The sequence below is a fragment of the Molothrus ater genome, chromosome 13 (assembly GCF_012460135.2).
Source record: "Molothrus ater isolate BHLD 08-10-18 breed brown headed cowbird chromosome 13, BPBGC_Mater_1.1, whole genome shotgun sequence".
Classification (NCBI taxonomy): Eukaryota; Metazoa; Chordata; class Aves; order Passeriformes; family Icteridae; genus Molothrus; species Molothrus ater.
Window position 1 is genome coordinate 15,810,331 of NC_050490.2, and position 14,674 is coordinate 15,825,004.

Below are 14,674 nucleotides of genomic sequence, written 5' to 3' on the forward strand. Positions count from 1 at the left end.
TTACTGATTCAGAAGTAAACTCTGTCTTAAAGATGCAGCCTGTGATCCCATAGCCTTCTGAACACCGTGACTAGTCCCTATAAAAACTCACATTCTGCCCAAAGAAGTTGGAGACCATTTTTGGCCAGGTGATTAAATACTGTTTGCCAGACACTTTCAATTATGATGAACCTTAATTGGAAAATCCTCCTAATAACCTTGTGGAAAACAAGGTATGCCCATTTTACAGAAAGGAAAACTGAGGGGCAGATGCTGAGCGCGTTACACAAGCCCACACAGGACCTTAATAAGTACTTAAGAAATCCTACCTCCTTGAAGGTTTTTTCAGGCAATCAGAGGCTCCCTTTCCTCCCTCTTGTGAAGTTATTAATGCTGTCATGGATGGGTCATGGAGTGGCTCTGACCTTACTCTTCCTCAACAGCGCACGAGTCCACAGTGTCGCGGTTGCCTTCATTTCCACGTGACACACAGAGCTAAAGCTCTTTCACCTGAATCCAAGGTGGATGTGGTCATGCCCATTCTCAATGTTGTGTGCTGGATGTTGGCTTTCCCAAGGCTCAATTTGAGCTGTCAGTCTGAGCCAAAGGAGTGGTGTTGTGCAACAGCGTTAGAACGTGGGGATGGTGTTCGTGCAGTTGAGCTCCAGATAAATATCTGGGAAGAAAACTGCCATGTGATGATAGCTCTGGGCATATCTGCCTGCTGAGGAAAGCTGCTTCTGCATTAGCCTTTCACTTTGGCCCAGGAGTGCACTTTTGAAGAGAATCCTCCAAATATAACCCTGCTTACCCCGTCCCACCATGCCAGGCAGCCTTGGAGCACGCAAACAGAATTCTTTAGTGCAGAATTAAAGCAGGTGATGTGGTCTGGGAGCTGCAGCAGCAGCTAACAGGAATTCTGTCCACAGGAGCATGCTAGAGTTAGTCTGAGTAAACCTCTGCCATGCAGCCACCTGGGCCAGTCCCTGCTCCTCAGAGCATGGTGTAGACAGAGCTTTCTTTGCACATTTGCAGGGCTCCTATCCAAGGAGTTATGACAAACTTGGGCAGTATGGTAGGGAGGACGTCTGAAATGGCCTGAAAATCCTGCCTGAGGAAATGCACTGCTTTATGTACAACCCCATCAGTTTGCCTGCAGTAGAAATGTCTCAATTTAGTTTAAATTCTGTGTGAGAAGGGTTCTGTAGGGGAATATAACACAGCTTGGAAACATTTTGCTAAGAAGCACTACCAGTGCAAACCTTCAAAGGGTAACTCTGTACGTGGCTACAAAACCATATTCTGTTTAAACTTGTTCATCATTGTCTTCTTGCATGACAGCCCTGGCATTTAAAATATGTTAGGGGTGACACAATACTTTCACCTGGTGCAGACATATATCACTGGAAGGATGTTCTCATAAACAAAGTGCTGCAGGCTATGATCTTATCATTCTCCTCTTCCTTCTTCTCAGCTCAGTTCAATGACAAACACGTATTTCTCTTCTTTGCTCCAGTTTCTGCTCTACAGGAGCCTGGTGTTGGAGCAACAGGTGATGTTGCAAATCAGGAATGACAAGCGTTGGTGGTGGCCTGGTGAGGGGAAAGCATCAGAGGGGGCAGAAAACAAATGGAACAAATTTTATCCCAATCCAGCTGGTGCAGTTTCATGGCACGGGCAGAAGTGCACTCGCGTGCGTGCCTGCACACGCGTGAGCTTTTTTTGAGGAAGACAAAGCAAATTAGAGTGTTCATGTGTAATTAGCTGACTATTAGTGTGGTTCAGCCAAGGCAATAGGCAGACAGTTAACTTGAAGATAGCTCGCAGATAAAAGGGCTGGGAAGGGTGTTCTGGGGAAAGCTGGAGGTAATAGTTCAGAAGATAAAATCCTGACAAATTGAGCAGGCATCTCAGAAGTTCTTTCCCCACACCATTAGCACAGTGAAGCTACACAGGCCTTCCCTCTCTGCCCTACAAAGCTTAACCCTTCACGGCATCTGGGGCTCTTTACCCTTGGATAGCTCACTTCTAAATTATTTAATTATCATTTCCTGTTTAAATGCATTCGTTTGAGATAAAACTATGAAATTTCCTGCTCGTGCTTCCTGCCCTCCTTCTTGTGCTAGCATAAGAAACAGAGATTATTAGCCCTGTAGAGGCTGGAATAATACCTCCAGCTCTTTATCTGAGAGGGTGTGTGACCAGGTCTAGTAAAAACATTATCATTAAGCATCACACCTAGGGAGAAACAAAAAGTCTGTCCGAGTTCAAGTCTTTGCAACTTCTGTGAAAATGTGGGTGTTTTAGTAAATCTCTGTGCTAAATGAAAATGTCATTATAATTTTCACTCATTTTATAGCTGACAGGGAAGTGCTTTCTTCTGTCCCTTGGGAGTTTTCAGGATTTCATCTTTTTTCAGCTAATTCTGTGGCTAACCAATAAGCTGCTAAAAAGTGAAAAATCTTACTGAGCCATTTGCTTCAGTAGTTTCAAAATATTTCATTTTTTTACTTTCACTTATAAATTAAAAATTAAAATCAAAATATATTTCAAACCAAATATACGTTCACTTAGAATAATATTATTGGGACACTTGCAATGATTTTTAAAAGTCTTTAACATCTTTTTTTTGCAGCGGAGAAGCCTCATGAAAACTGCATTGTTCAATCCAAACCTTTTTGGTTGTTTGGCATTTTCCAGGACAAAGTTCTCATGGAAACCCTAGCCACAATCCACTTTTATCATTAATTCAGTATATCAGGGTGTTCCTGTTTGGGATGACTTTTGGGAAAGAATAATTGAGAACTTCATGCTGAGTTGATCCAGCAATGAAATTCTCAAATAGTGCTGAAATCATCCATACTTCTGAGTAGCCATTCATGGAAAATTTACATTTCTCTAAGGTCTATATGCCTATGGCCCCTTCCATTCCTCTCAAACAGGATTAATTAAAACTTCTTTTGTTGAAGTAAAAGTTTATCACGGGTTTTGCACAACTTGTGCACTGTTTCTCTGTCAGTGTGTAGACTCTGCAGCAAGACTGTTAGAACTTTTTCCTGCAAGGAAAATGCACTCAGGGTATTTCGGATGTTCCTTTCTGTGATGCCAGACACAGAATTCACCAAACAGACAGGAAAACCTGCACTGTTGGGGTGGGTAAAGCCATATTCACTGAAGAACATGTTATTTTTTTCAGGCAAAAAAAAAATCACCTCTCAGGGTACAATTAGCAACTTTTGGTTCATAGCTATTCTTTAACCCCCAAAAGAAAATTCCCACTGCTGCTTTTAATGCTTGTTTGTCCAAGCCTTGTGTAGGCATTTGTCACGAGCCAAATTTGGAGCAAATTCCCTACAGAAGAAATGAGGAATGAAGAGTGGGCAAGACTGTGTTGGTGTTTCTGTTCATCTTGAAGGAGGGAACCTTCTGCTGCAGCTCTCAAGTGATGCTCGAGGGGAAGAACAGCACGTACAAGGAGGAGAGCCAAGTGCCTGCCACTAGAGAGAAACCCTGGGGACAGTACCAAGGTAAGGGCCCTCACCAGCCACTCAGCAAATGCTTTCCTTGTGACTTTTGCTGCCCCACTCACCTTCTTCCCATGTCCTGTCGTTTCCCTCATCCCATTTTGCACAACGACAGGAAAGCCTGAGGTTTTTTTAGACAGGTTTCAGAGGCGAGGAGCAAGCTTTTTAACAACTGTTTACCTTGCCTAAAAATAGCAGTAGGGTTACACCAGAGGCCCTGCAAGCCCCTCACCATCCCCTCTGATGAGCAGCTGAGGGAGCTTGGGGTGCTCAGCCTGGAGAAAAGGAGGCTCAGGGGGGACCTTATCACTCTCTACAACTCCCTGACAGGATGGTGCAGCCAGGTGTGGGCTGGTCTCTTCCCCCAGGTAACAAGCCACAGGACAAGAGGAAGAAGACTCAAGTTGCACCAGGGGAGGTTTATGTTGAATATTAGGGAAAATTTCATCACTGAGAGAGTCATCAAACACTGGAACAAGCTGCCCAGAGAAGAAGTGCAGTCAGTATACCTGGAGGTGTTAAAAAATGTGTGGATATGGTGCTCAGGAACATTGTTTAGTGCTAGACCTGGCAGTGCAGGTTAATGGTTGGACTGATGATCTCAGAGGTCTTTTCCTACCTTAATGATTCCATGGTTCTATGGCCCCTGTGGCAGAAACTCCCAGCAGATACACAGAAAAAAGTCAGAAGTCAAACTAATTCTTCTCATGAGGTATTTTCCTTGTTCCTAACATGCAGTGCATTAGAGACTGGCAATAGAAGTTGCATAAAACAAGAATGTTTAATGGTATTTTAAGTTGATTATATTTTCAGTATTCTTTCGGCAGAAAGTCCTGCAATTTAATTAACTAATTGTGCCGCATGACAAAATTTTATTCACTTTAAACCTCTTTTGCTCCTTGTATTAACATAGTCTATAAATATTCCCCTCCTAAGAACATTCTCCGTAACATTTGCCATGGTATAAACCTCAGCCCCCTCCTCCCAAGGAGTTCTAAATTTATCTAGTTTATCCTGGCATGGAAGCAGATACATACAATTACTGACAAGACAACCACTATCAAACCCAACTGTTGTTACCCAGACTGAAATTCTTCCAAAAATTAATTATTTAAAATAATCCAAACGGTGCAAATATCCAAAGATCAGACAGATCTATAAAACTTGCCTGTAGCAAAATCATGCAATTAGAATCATGCTCATAAGTGTTGCAGTCTTAAAACATTAATGGAAGGAGTTATTAAAATTGTATTTGATTTGCATTATTACAACACTGAATGCACTATGGAAAACTGAGTCCATGAGTGAGGTGCAGCACAAACCAGAGTCTTATTATCTGAGTTGGAACTTTAAAATAGACTGTGCTTTACAGTTCTGCCTGAATTTTCTTTAGTTTTATTGCTCTTGTAAATTGATAAGGATTCCTGGTTTTATATTAGAAATAGAAAATGAGGAGGAGGATAAGAAAATAGTTGTAGATAAAGACTCAGAAAAGCAATTTGAGAAAAAAACAATCCTTCCCAAAGTAAGTAATTTTTATCAGAAATGAGATGTGTTGTTGTGATCATAAGTGCCATCAGAAGCCCCAAGAATTGCAGGGTTTCTGTAGACAACCTAGGGAAAAGTTTCCCCAAATGTGGAAGCAATTATAAAGAAATTCATGACTCACAGTAAGAATTTCTGGTTTTATTTCCATTACAAATAGACTGCAATTTGTGCATCTCTGTCTGGCATCTTTTTATTGGGCACTTACCCTCCCTGACATGTTTATAAAATTACCTGCTTCATCACCAGCAAATCTGATGCACAAATATTGCCTTTAATCCAGCAGGAAACAGAGTTTGCTAAAGTCAGAGGAATAATTTCAATCAATTCCAACAGAATTAGAGATAAACCTGTGAGGGTTAAAAAAGATATATATATATAACCACTATTACAAAGTGTAAGAAGGAATACAGGGAATTTTCTTTGCAACTGAGATATTTTTAGGTTTTTTATTCTTTAGAATCCCTGTACAGGCACGTCCCTCGTGCACAGTTGTCAAAAATAGTGTTTAGGCATTTAGACTCAAGTTGATCTAATCCAGTACAGAAGTGTGCTCTAAATTTTTCAGGGCAGTGAAAATGTGAAAAAATGGTATCTTCATGTTCAAAAGCTCCATTTCATTCAGAAGAACAGTGCCAATAAATTAAATAAATGAGATTATTTCTATTAAAAATAGAAATAGTGTCTTGTAGAAAAAAACTCCTTCTTCTGAACTTAATCTATGTTTTAAAATTCAGTATTCAGATCCTTAGCAGGTGTAAATCATCACAGAAATTATGCTGTTACACTTTACATGATATTACCAAGTTGTCTTGCTGGTAATTAAGAATATCCTCTATGGAATAAGGACCAATGACAGGAGAAAGTATAAGTTGATATTGTCTCAGCACGCCTAAGTGGTAGACAGAAATATTCATGTGCATAATCTTGCACCTTCCCTACATGATACCCAGTGGGCTGAAGTAATAGTGTACAGAATTATCTTGGAAAAGGCAATTCTCAACAGAAACTAAAAAATCTTATGAGTTGTCTGTGATTCTCATAAGTATACATGGCAAAAATTAAGATAAAACTAACAGGCATGCTCCTGGAAAATGTTTCTTTAAGCTTTCAGCATATTATACTTAAATGTTTTCCAAGCTCAAATTTACTGTATTTTATTCCAAGAAAATCAATATCCCTTTTTCTATTTCTTTTCATGGGTCTATCATGTCTATAATGTACAGCACAGGGAAACCAATGCCATTCCTATTACTCAGGAAGGCAATGAAGCTGTTCTGATCAAAGACGAAATTTCTGAATTTCTGGTGTAAATTTCAGGGGAAAGGCCTGAATTCAACAGAGGCTTCCATGAAGAGCCCAACAGCCACTCTGTCTTCTACAGCACAGCTCCTCTAACTCACCAACAGAGAGTCTTTTCCAGAATCAAACTTTTCTTTAAAATGCAAATGCTCTCCTTCCTCAGTATTAAAAAGTGATTCTCGTGAAAAGCATTTTCTTCTGATTCTCATAGAAATTATTGTCAGCAGCTCCCTTAAGGAGATGTCCACTATGAGCAGCAGAGGCTCAGGGCTGGCATTTCAGGTGCTCATGAAACATGCTCTGACCTATGTGTTCAGCTCATGGGTCTCCCCAGTATGCTTTGGGCTTTAGAAATCACTTTTCTTTAATTCCAGCTAAGTTACTGTGAGGATACAAGGTCTAAATTCCATGGAACATGATGTTACATCCATGGAACATCAGCATACAGCTGATGACCAAGTCCCCATTTTCTCATTTTGGATAAAAAGGTCAATATGGGTTTCATTATCCCCAAAAAAATTGAAAATAGTCAACTGAGACAGGGAAAAAATACAATGTATAGTGGTGAATGATGCTTGGATGCATGTGTTTAAAATGTCCTGTAAGTGCAGAGTAACCAGAATCATGATGTCATAAACATATGACATTGAAAGGCCATACATATTAAGACCAAAAAATATTCTGTATAGATTACTAGTGACCATCCTTATGGCAGATACTGAGGGATATTCTAGATTCTAGCAGGAATCAAGAAAGAATTAGGCATATATGGATATATAGGAGTAGTTTTTGATCTCACATAAAATGTAGAAAGCATCAAATACTGTGTATTAGAGGTCCCCTGAGCAAGAACTATTATCTCAGCATCAACTGCAAACACATTACCATCGGAAGGCTGACTCCAAGGTATGAAAAAAATCCACTAACAGCAGGAAATAGAAACGTTTGAAAGCTCCTCTGGAAGCCCTCAGAACCAAACCAGGATGCCTCTGTTCAAGGCAGGCTCCAGCAGCACGGTCCCTCCAGGAGCTCTGATCAGGCACTTCCCTGATCTTCATGTCTGCACACTCCAAGCAGGGACATGCTGAATATTAGCATCTTTCTGAAGCTGCTTAATGTGTGAGGCTCTTGTTTAACCTCTTGGTATCCTGTCTGCACGTGGAATGCAGAGAAGTGTGGTTTTTATCCTTATTAATATAGAACTGACAAGGAAAGCATCACCTGTTGTAATGCAGGACGAATTTTGTACAGAGGGAAAATTCTGTGTCCTGCCCACTAAATGACAGGCACAAGCAGCTCCTTCTGTACATGTGATCACATCCCACTTTGTGCACATTGAGGCTTTTCAAACCTCCAGAGTTTTGTGTTTAGCAAAGCAGATGTGCAAATGGAGATCAGGGTGACCTCCCCTCTGAGAAGCAGGCCTTTGACACACATTACTCCCCTGCTGACAGCACCAGAAGTGTGGATCAGTTGGCATTTCACACCTGCAACTAATGTTGAAGTTGTAACAATATGAGTGAGCATTAGGGAGAGAAGGAATCCTTTGGACATAAACCAGCTATATTTAACAGGAAAGGTGCAAATCCACATTATGACTCAGGATATGTATTAGCTGCAGCCCTTCTATAACCTAGAAAGAAAGAATTATATCCAAGGGAACTTACCTCAAAGAGTTTCTCTTTCCTCAGGCAGAAGTGATGATTAGGCTAAAACTGGCCATTTGTTTTATCTGTGGGTCGGGAATAGACAATTTAGTCCTTGCAGCTTCAGCTATCTTGGCTCAAGATCCTGACCTACAATAAATACCTCTCCAATCAATAGAGCACTGAACTTGGAGCACAGCCAAGGACCTTTCCTGGCAACTTTGGCCTGGACTGAGCTGACCTGGTAAATCTGCAGCGTTTGGGGAGAGATCTCACGGAGGAGCCTGAGTTCTCCAAGTCTTCCAAGCCTTGGGAAATCTGTGCCTCCAGTTAGGCTGCTGGGGACAGGAATTACAACAGCTTTTCACATGCTATTTTCTTGGTGACAGATGCTCTGCACTGCTCCTTGGGCTGTTTGGACCTTCCTGATGCTGCAGCACGTATCCTACAGCGCTCATCACTGTTCAGGGCTCTCTTCACTGAAGCAGGTCTATCAAGTGCAGAGCATTTGGGGTAGGATGTATTTGCTCCCCCATTTAGGAGTAGCAAATCTTGTTGGGTGGGTAGGATTCTACCACCTTCCTTAGTACCAGCATGGTCTGGGAGCTCACCTCTGGATGAGTTCTGGAGGTTTCTTTGGCAGTGTCTGAAGGTGGCTGCCCTGATCCCTCCCTACAGCCTGATGCTTTCTGCCTTTCTTCCTGCCTGAGAGACGTCACAGCCGTGAATGAGCAGCTTCAGCTCCTCCTGCCAGGCTGGGGACACAGCAGCACATCTCTCCTTGAAAAATCAGGGTGCAACCCCCACCAAAAGGGGCCCCTGGGCAGTTACGTGACATTTCCTTGGGAAAGGAAACCGGTTTGTCACCTCTTGCTTAACGGTGTCACCTCAAGGCAGAGCTGAGGAGCACCTATGGGCACCAGAGATAAGGTTGCATTAGTAACACCATATTCATCTTGTTCTGAAGATCATGGAATCATAGGAAAGCTTGGGTTGAAAAAGACCTTCAAGATCACCTAGTTCCAAGACATTCTATTTTCCAGGCTCAAAATGTGATACAACATTAAAAATGTGGTGAGAGTCTCACTTACATAAATGTTAATTTATAGATTGTCCTACCAAAGAAAGTAAAGCATCTCTCCCAACTCGTCTTCCTTTCTCTTAGAAGATAGAACAGCTCCAAAGTAGATGAGAGCTGTCACCATCCATGACCTCTTGGGCTGAGAACTGTATGAAAACATAGAAAAGGTGTTTTAATGCAGAATGACAAACTACAGATGAAGTACGTGTGAATACTTTTGTGTAAGGTGATTGTATGTATGTACTCTGCAAAATGTATTTTAAATGTAGCTGAGAATAGTAGTGCACACAATTCAAAGTTACCAGGAATATTAAAACAGGTGGGAAGGGCACAGAAGAGACAAAGGAAATTGTAGATAAAGACAGGAAAAAAGGAAAGATGATAGATATGGAGACAGCTAAGAGGATGACAGGTGTGACAGGCAGGATGAGGTAGGACAAACCCAAATAGTTCATTAGATGGAAAAAAGCCTCTCTGGCATTGTACCTTTAGTTTGTTTTTCCACAGTGGTGTTACAGTTCTTTTTCTACTGCTGCTGCAAATGCAGCACTGAAGTTCTCCTGATTAGTTTTTCCCCCCTGTGTAAGATGTCCTTTATGCTGTGATGAGATCATTTGTGTATTAGTTCATTTTAATCTTTTCAGAAGGAATCCAGGAACTGCGATGAGGTCATGACTGCAGTAATGTCTAAAAGGATGGTTTTATAGAGGAGGGGAGGAATATTCCTCTCATTTAGCAAAACTGTAACAGAATTTGTGGCTCTCAAGTGTGTTGGACAAGTTAAGGTTTGGGATTTTTTCTGTTGCATGTGTTTGCAAAGGACAGCCTGCTTCATACTCTTGTTTGTCCCTAAGTATTGCATAAATCTAGTAAAGTTTGCAGACAAAGGACCCTGTTGGAACTCCACCTGAATAATCCTCTAGCATCATCCCAACCCATGGCACCTCCAAGTTTTACAGTCAAGAGCAGGGTAAAAAAACCCAGACTCCTCTGATGGCCTGAGTGTCCTCACATCAGACCTTCTGTACTATTGAGAAGGCAGATGCCTCACTGAGAGCATCCTTGTTCCCATCTCAAGGAGAAAAATCCTTGGGGCATGCCCCAGGGCCATGGTATCACTGTTTAATATGACATATTTGTGCCTCATGGGTCAACAGAGCAATGTCAGGCATGAATTTGGACCGTGACATTTCAGGCAACGACCCAAAAATAAAAGTGCCAAAATTTCACTGTTACTCTGATTTTCACCTCCAGTCTTTTCCACTCTCTGTGGGCGTGACAAGACTTAATGATATAATTCTGAAAGGTCTCTCTGGATGGATTTAGTACTGGAAAGAGACATGTAGACAGATGGAATCACGTGCCTTGCTTTGCCATGGCCAATGTATTATATTTTGATGTGTTCTAATGAATTTTAAAATTATTCCCCAGCATGCATTGGTCAGAGGGGCTATCCTGAGTGTGCCATCTTCCTGGATCCTTCAGATCATTCCCTCTGGATCTGTTGGATCAACACCAGAGTGGTGATAACAAATACAGTGCTGCTTTAACTGCTTTCCCCCTCTTTGCTAAATGGATTTGTGCATACCAAGAGTTACGCTGCTCCTCTTTTAGCAACTTCAGGGCATTAGTCATGTGCTCAAAACCAGTTCCCCTCTTATATCTAGAGACCAAATGTCTTGGATGATCCATGGGACGCAGAAGACGCCACAGGCTTAGTTTTGCTCCAGGGGTTTGAGAGATTTAGTTACCCAGAGAGGAGTGGGAGATTAATGGTGCTCGTTGATGGTGACAGGGACCTGTGTGCTCCAAATCCCATCACAAGCAGAGAAGAACCCACCTCTGCACGCTACTAATATGCATAACTATGGAAAGCCTTTTCAATAAAAAAGACTAATTAATAATGCTTAGTGGTCTAGGTGTCTAAGTATGAATTGTCAGGGATTTCTGCAGGCTCAGGGAGGTGGGGAAATGGGTTAACATTGCATTGTTTCAAATTACAGGGTTTTAGATTGTTTCAAACGAGAAGCAGAGAGGGTTTCCACGCCAGATTTGAGACGTTTGTTCTCTTTTATTTGTACTCAAATTTCGGCTTCAGCTCACATTGTCATTCTACCCAGGCTGCTTCCCAGACCAGCTAATTTGTCTACCTGTGTTCCATTTTAGGCCTTGGTTTTAATTTGAGGATGATTCCTGCTAATACCAAAGAGTGGATAGGACATCCATTAAAAGTCTACACAGCAATTGAAATGGAAAATTCCAAAAGAAACCCTATTAGAGTTTTTCTCCATCAAATCAACATTACAGACTTCTTATGCATTTCTTAATTAGACATTGATATTAACTGGACTGCTGCATGATTTAAATCTAGTTCTTAATCTCAGCTATTCTATGCTGCTGTAGTTTTTATGACATCCAACTAGCGACTGCTTTATACATTAATCTATCTGGAAAACCACCTTCACATTTTTTTTGTCTTTTTTTAGAAGAATAAAGGCCCCAAGAAGGAAATGAAAGCTTTTGGGTTCAGCCATTAGTAATTTTCTGCTTAGTATTTGAAAAATTGCTTATTTTAATTGCTTCATAGAAGAAAAAGATATCAAAGCTAACGTTCTTTCTCTCCAAACTTTGTAATTATTTCTCTCAGACTCTTATTTGAAATGCCTTGAAAGGATTTTCATTGAAATGTAGATTTCTTCTCTTTCAAAAGTACTTTTATTCCCCTGTGCTTCTTTCCCTTTTTTTTTTTTTTTTTCCTATTGACTTCCTCTCTAGATTTAGAGCAAAAACATAGTCTCCAATGTCTGGACACTGCAGCATGTGTCACACAGATGTCCCCAAAGTGACATCTTCTTTAAACCTAACCTTCCCATGGCCTATAGACTGTGCTGACAATTTGCCTTAGGTCTTAGTCTGGTACCCTTGGGCTTCCTCCAGGGATAGCAAAGAAAAGTCATGGGTATTATAGGGGTTTGCTCTATCTACTCATTCTGAAAAGTATTGTGTGATTTGCTAATTAATATCACCACCAAAATTAGGAATCTAATGGAAAAATTCTGTAAATATGAATCAGGGTGTCAGTGAGCTGAAAGAAAAGCAGAGGTAAGCCTTGTACAGTTTTGGGTTCTGTTTCCAGCAGTGTAAATCCTGAATATCCTAATCCAGAAGGGAATTTACTAACCAAACCCTGTAGTTAATTCTGCATTGTATTTAAATGCCAGTAGCACAAATCCTCAGGATCATGTTGGCCTCCACAGTAATCCTTGATACCAATACAGCAATAGTAGCAAGAAGTTCTTTATTTCACCTATACATTTTCAGAGAGCATTATTTACTAATAGATTATGATCTGGTCAAAGTGATCTATACATTCATTACATCTGGAGTGGGCTTTCATAACTCACAGGACCTAAGAATGAGGCAAAACTCACATTTGTTTATAGTGCTGCAGTTCTGCTCAGCAAGAAAAGGTGCAGAGAAAACACTGTCCTAAGCACTTGTGGTCTGCTCTGAGTCCCAGGTGATTTCTCATGCCAGCTCACAAATATCTTTAAGAGCCTCAGAAGAGTGGGGACGTGGCTGCCCCAGAGCCACCTCAAAATGCAGCTGTTCCTTTGCAAATCAGTCACCCCACAAGCCTCGTGCAGTCATGGCTGAGGTTATCTCCCAGGGGAAATCTGCCCAGTGGAACAAAACATTTTGAGACTAGAAGATGGAAATGAAGCTAAAGCATTCTCAATATCAGATTTTGCACACATTTTTTTGCAATAACACAGAGGGAAGAAAGAGAATAAGAAAATGAGTTAGAGGGAGATGGAGAGAGAGATGGTCTATTAAGCAAAGCTACATTTTTACTCTCTGAATTTACAGTCCTGATAGACATCTTTTTTCAAAATTACTCATTTTTTATATTCAGATACTACAGCTTTCAGTACTAGGTCCTAGATTTGTCTGGACAGATTACCCTCTTATTTCCACAGTGAAACTTAATTATCCTTTTTATGTCTTCAGATACTGCCAGTTATTTCCTGAACTGTTTCTGGGGACAGAGAGCAGCTGATGGGTCAGTCAGTAAAGTAAATACTGTGCATCCCTACTGTTTTTAAGGAAAAGCCCTTTGGCCCCAGGTCTTTTTAGAATATTTTGAGGGCTAGTACATATAATTTGCTCAGATCTACTTTTCTGATCTTTTTTTTCTTTTTGTGACTAGGCAGAGACTCATTATTTTCTCACCAACTTTCTGTGTATTACTTGGAAGCATCTAAATGTGACTAACTCACCTGGAATCCGTAGAGGGATATTTGAATGCGTCATCTCTGAGACAAGAATAACTCCTCCTGAAATCCAGGGTGGAATTGACTGCATGGTTTCAAACACCCCTTCCTGTACCCCTGCTGTTGCAGCAAGAAGGAATGCATCCGAGTGCTTAGAGCCCAAATGAATAAATAAACTGGTTCAAAGCAATGGCAGGAGCACAGAGGGGTGTGGAAGTTGATGGTATTGAGTAGTTACTGGATTTTAGGGACACTCCAGGTTTTATCTGTAAAGAAACCTATAACACATGATGCACTATCACTTCATTCTGTCTGAGCAGAACTAACACAGAGCAGTCAACATGAAAATGTCACCTAAGATAACCCAGGACCTGCAAGTACTGAACAGAAAATTATAATGAGTATCCATTCAGACTTTGAGAGTTATTTTTTTAGCTTTTTTCTTTTTTTTTTTTTAAAGTCTCAGTTGTTCAAATTAGAAAGTTAAGAAGGAAGTAGAGAGAGGGCACAACTGGGCATGTGTTATAGAATCCTTTTTGAATTAAATGCTAAATCCTAAAGGGCTGACCTGGCAAAATAATCTTAATAAATAAATAGAGCAGGTGTTGCTGTGGTACCCAGGTATGCTTTACTGGGTTGAACAAGTAGTGGTCAAATGCAGTTTAACTATGCTGGGATGAACAACAGAATTTGTATGGACTTTACCTCTTGCATACACCTCAAATTAAACAAAATTTCTCTTACCCTGGCACAGTATTCACACTGCAGTCACATCTCTGCATGGAAGTTCCTTCTTCCAAGTCCAACTTGTGGCCCCAGCCTGAAAGCAGGAACCAGGATGGTTCAGTATCACTTAGTCTGTCATACCAAAACCAGAAATTAAGATGTCACTGAGGTATAAAACACAAGTTTCTCTGTCACACCCAACCTACATTTTCTCCAGATGAGCTCATCATACTCAGTTTCCACTATCCTCAGAGAACAGATAATCTGTTTCCTATAAATACAATAAAGAGTGCTTCAAATGACATGACATTTTTTCAATTCATCATTTCGGTGATTCAAAATAAGTGTGATGGGAAAAGATGCTGAAAGCAACAAGCAGCAGGAGCCCAGGACTGAGGAGCTCAGGAGGCTGAGTCCCCATTTTTGCTGCATTTTGCTGGATTCTCCCATCTCAGACCTGTCACCTGAACCTTCAGCCTGGGTGCATTTACCTGCCCCCACAGGGTCCTGCAGCCCCATGTGCTGCACAATAAACTGGGTCCTGATCTCATCTCTGCCCTTACTCCCTGCAACTGGAAAAAGAGTGATAAAAAATAA

The 14,674-nt window shown here is 41.0% G+C and overlaps 1 long non-coding RNA gene across 1 annotated transcript in view; it reads right to left on the minus strand.

Moving 5' to 3' along the window:
• The window catches only part of LOC118690544 (uncharacterized), a 48,624-nt gene that overhangs the window by 7,824 nt on the left and 26,126 nt on the right, over nucleotides 1-14,674 (minus strand). Inside the window, exons 9-12 of the long non-coding RNA XR_008508589.1 lie at nucleotides 14,096-14,209; nucleotides 9,116-12,754; nucleotides 8,018-8,906; nucleotides 309-1,571 (exon numbers count right to left, since the gene is read on the minus strand). This is a non-coding gene — a long non-coding RNA (uncharacterized LOC118690544). The remainder of the gene's footprint in view (nucleotides 1-308; nucleotides 1,572-8,017; nucleotides 8,907-9,115; nucleotides 12,755-14,095; nucleotides 14,210-14,674) is intronic.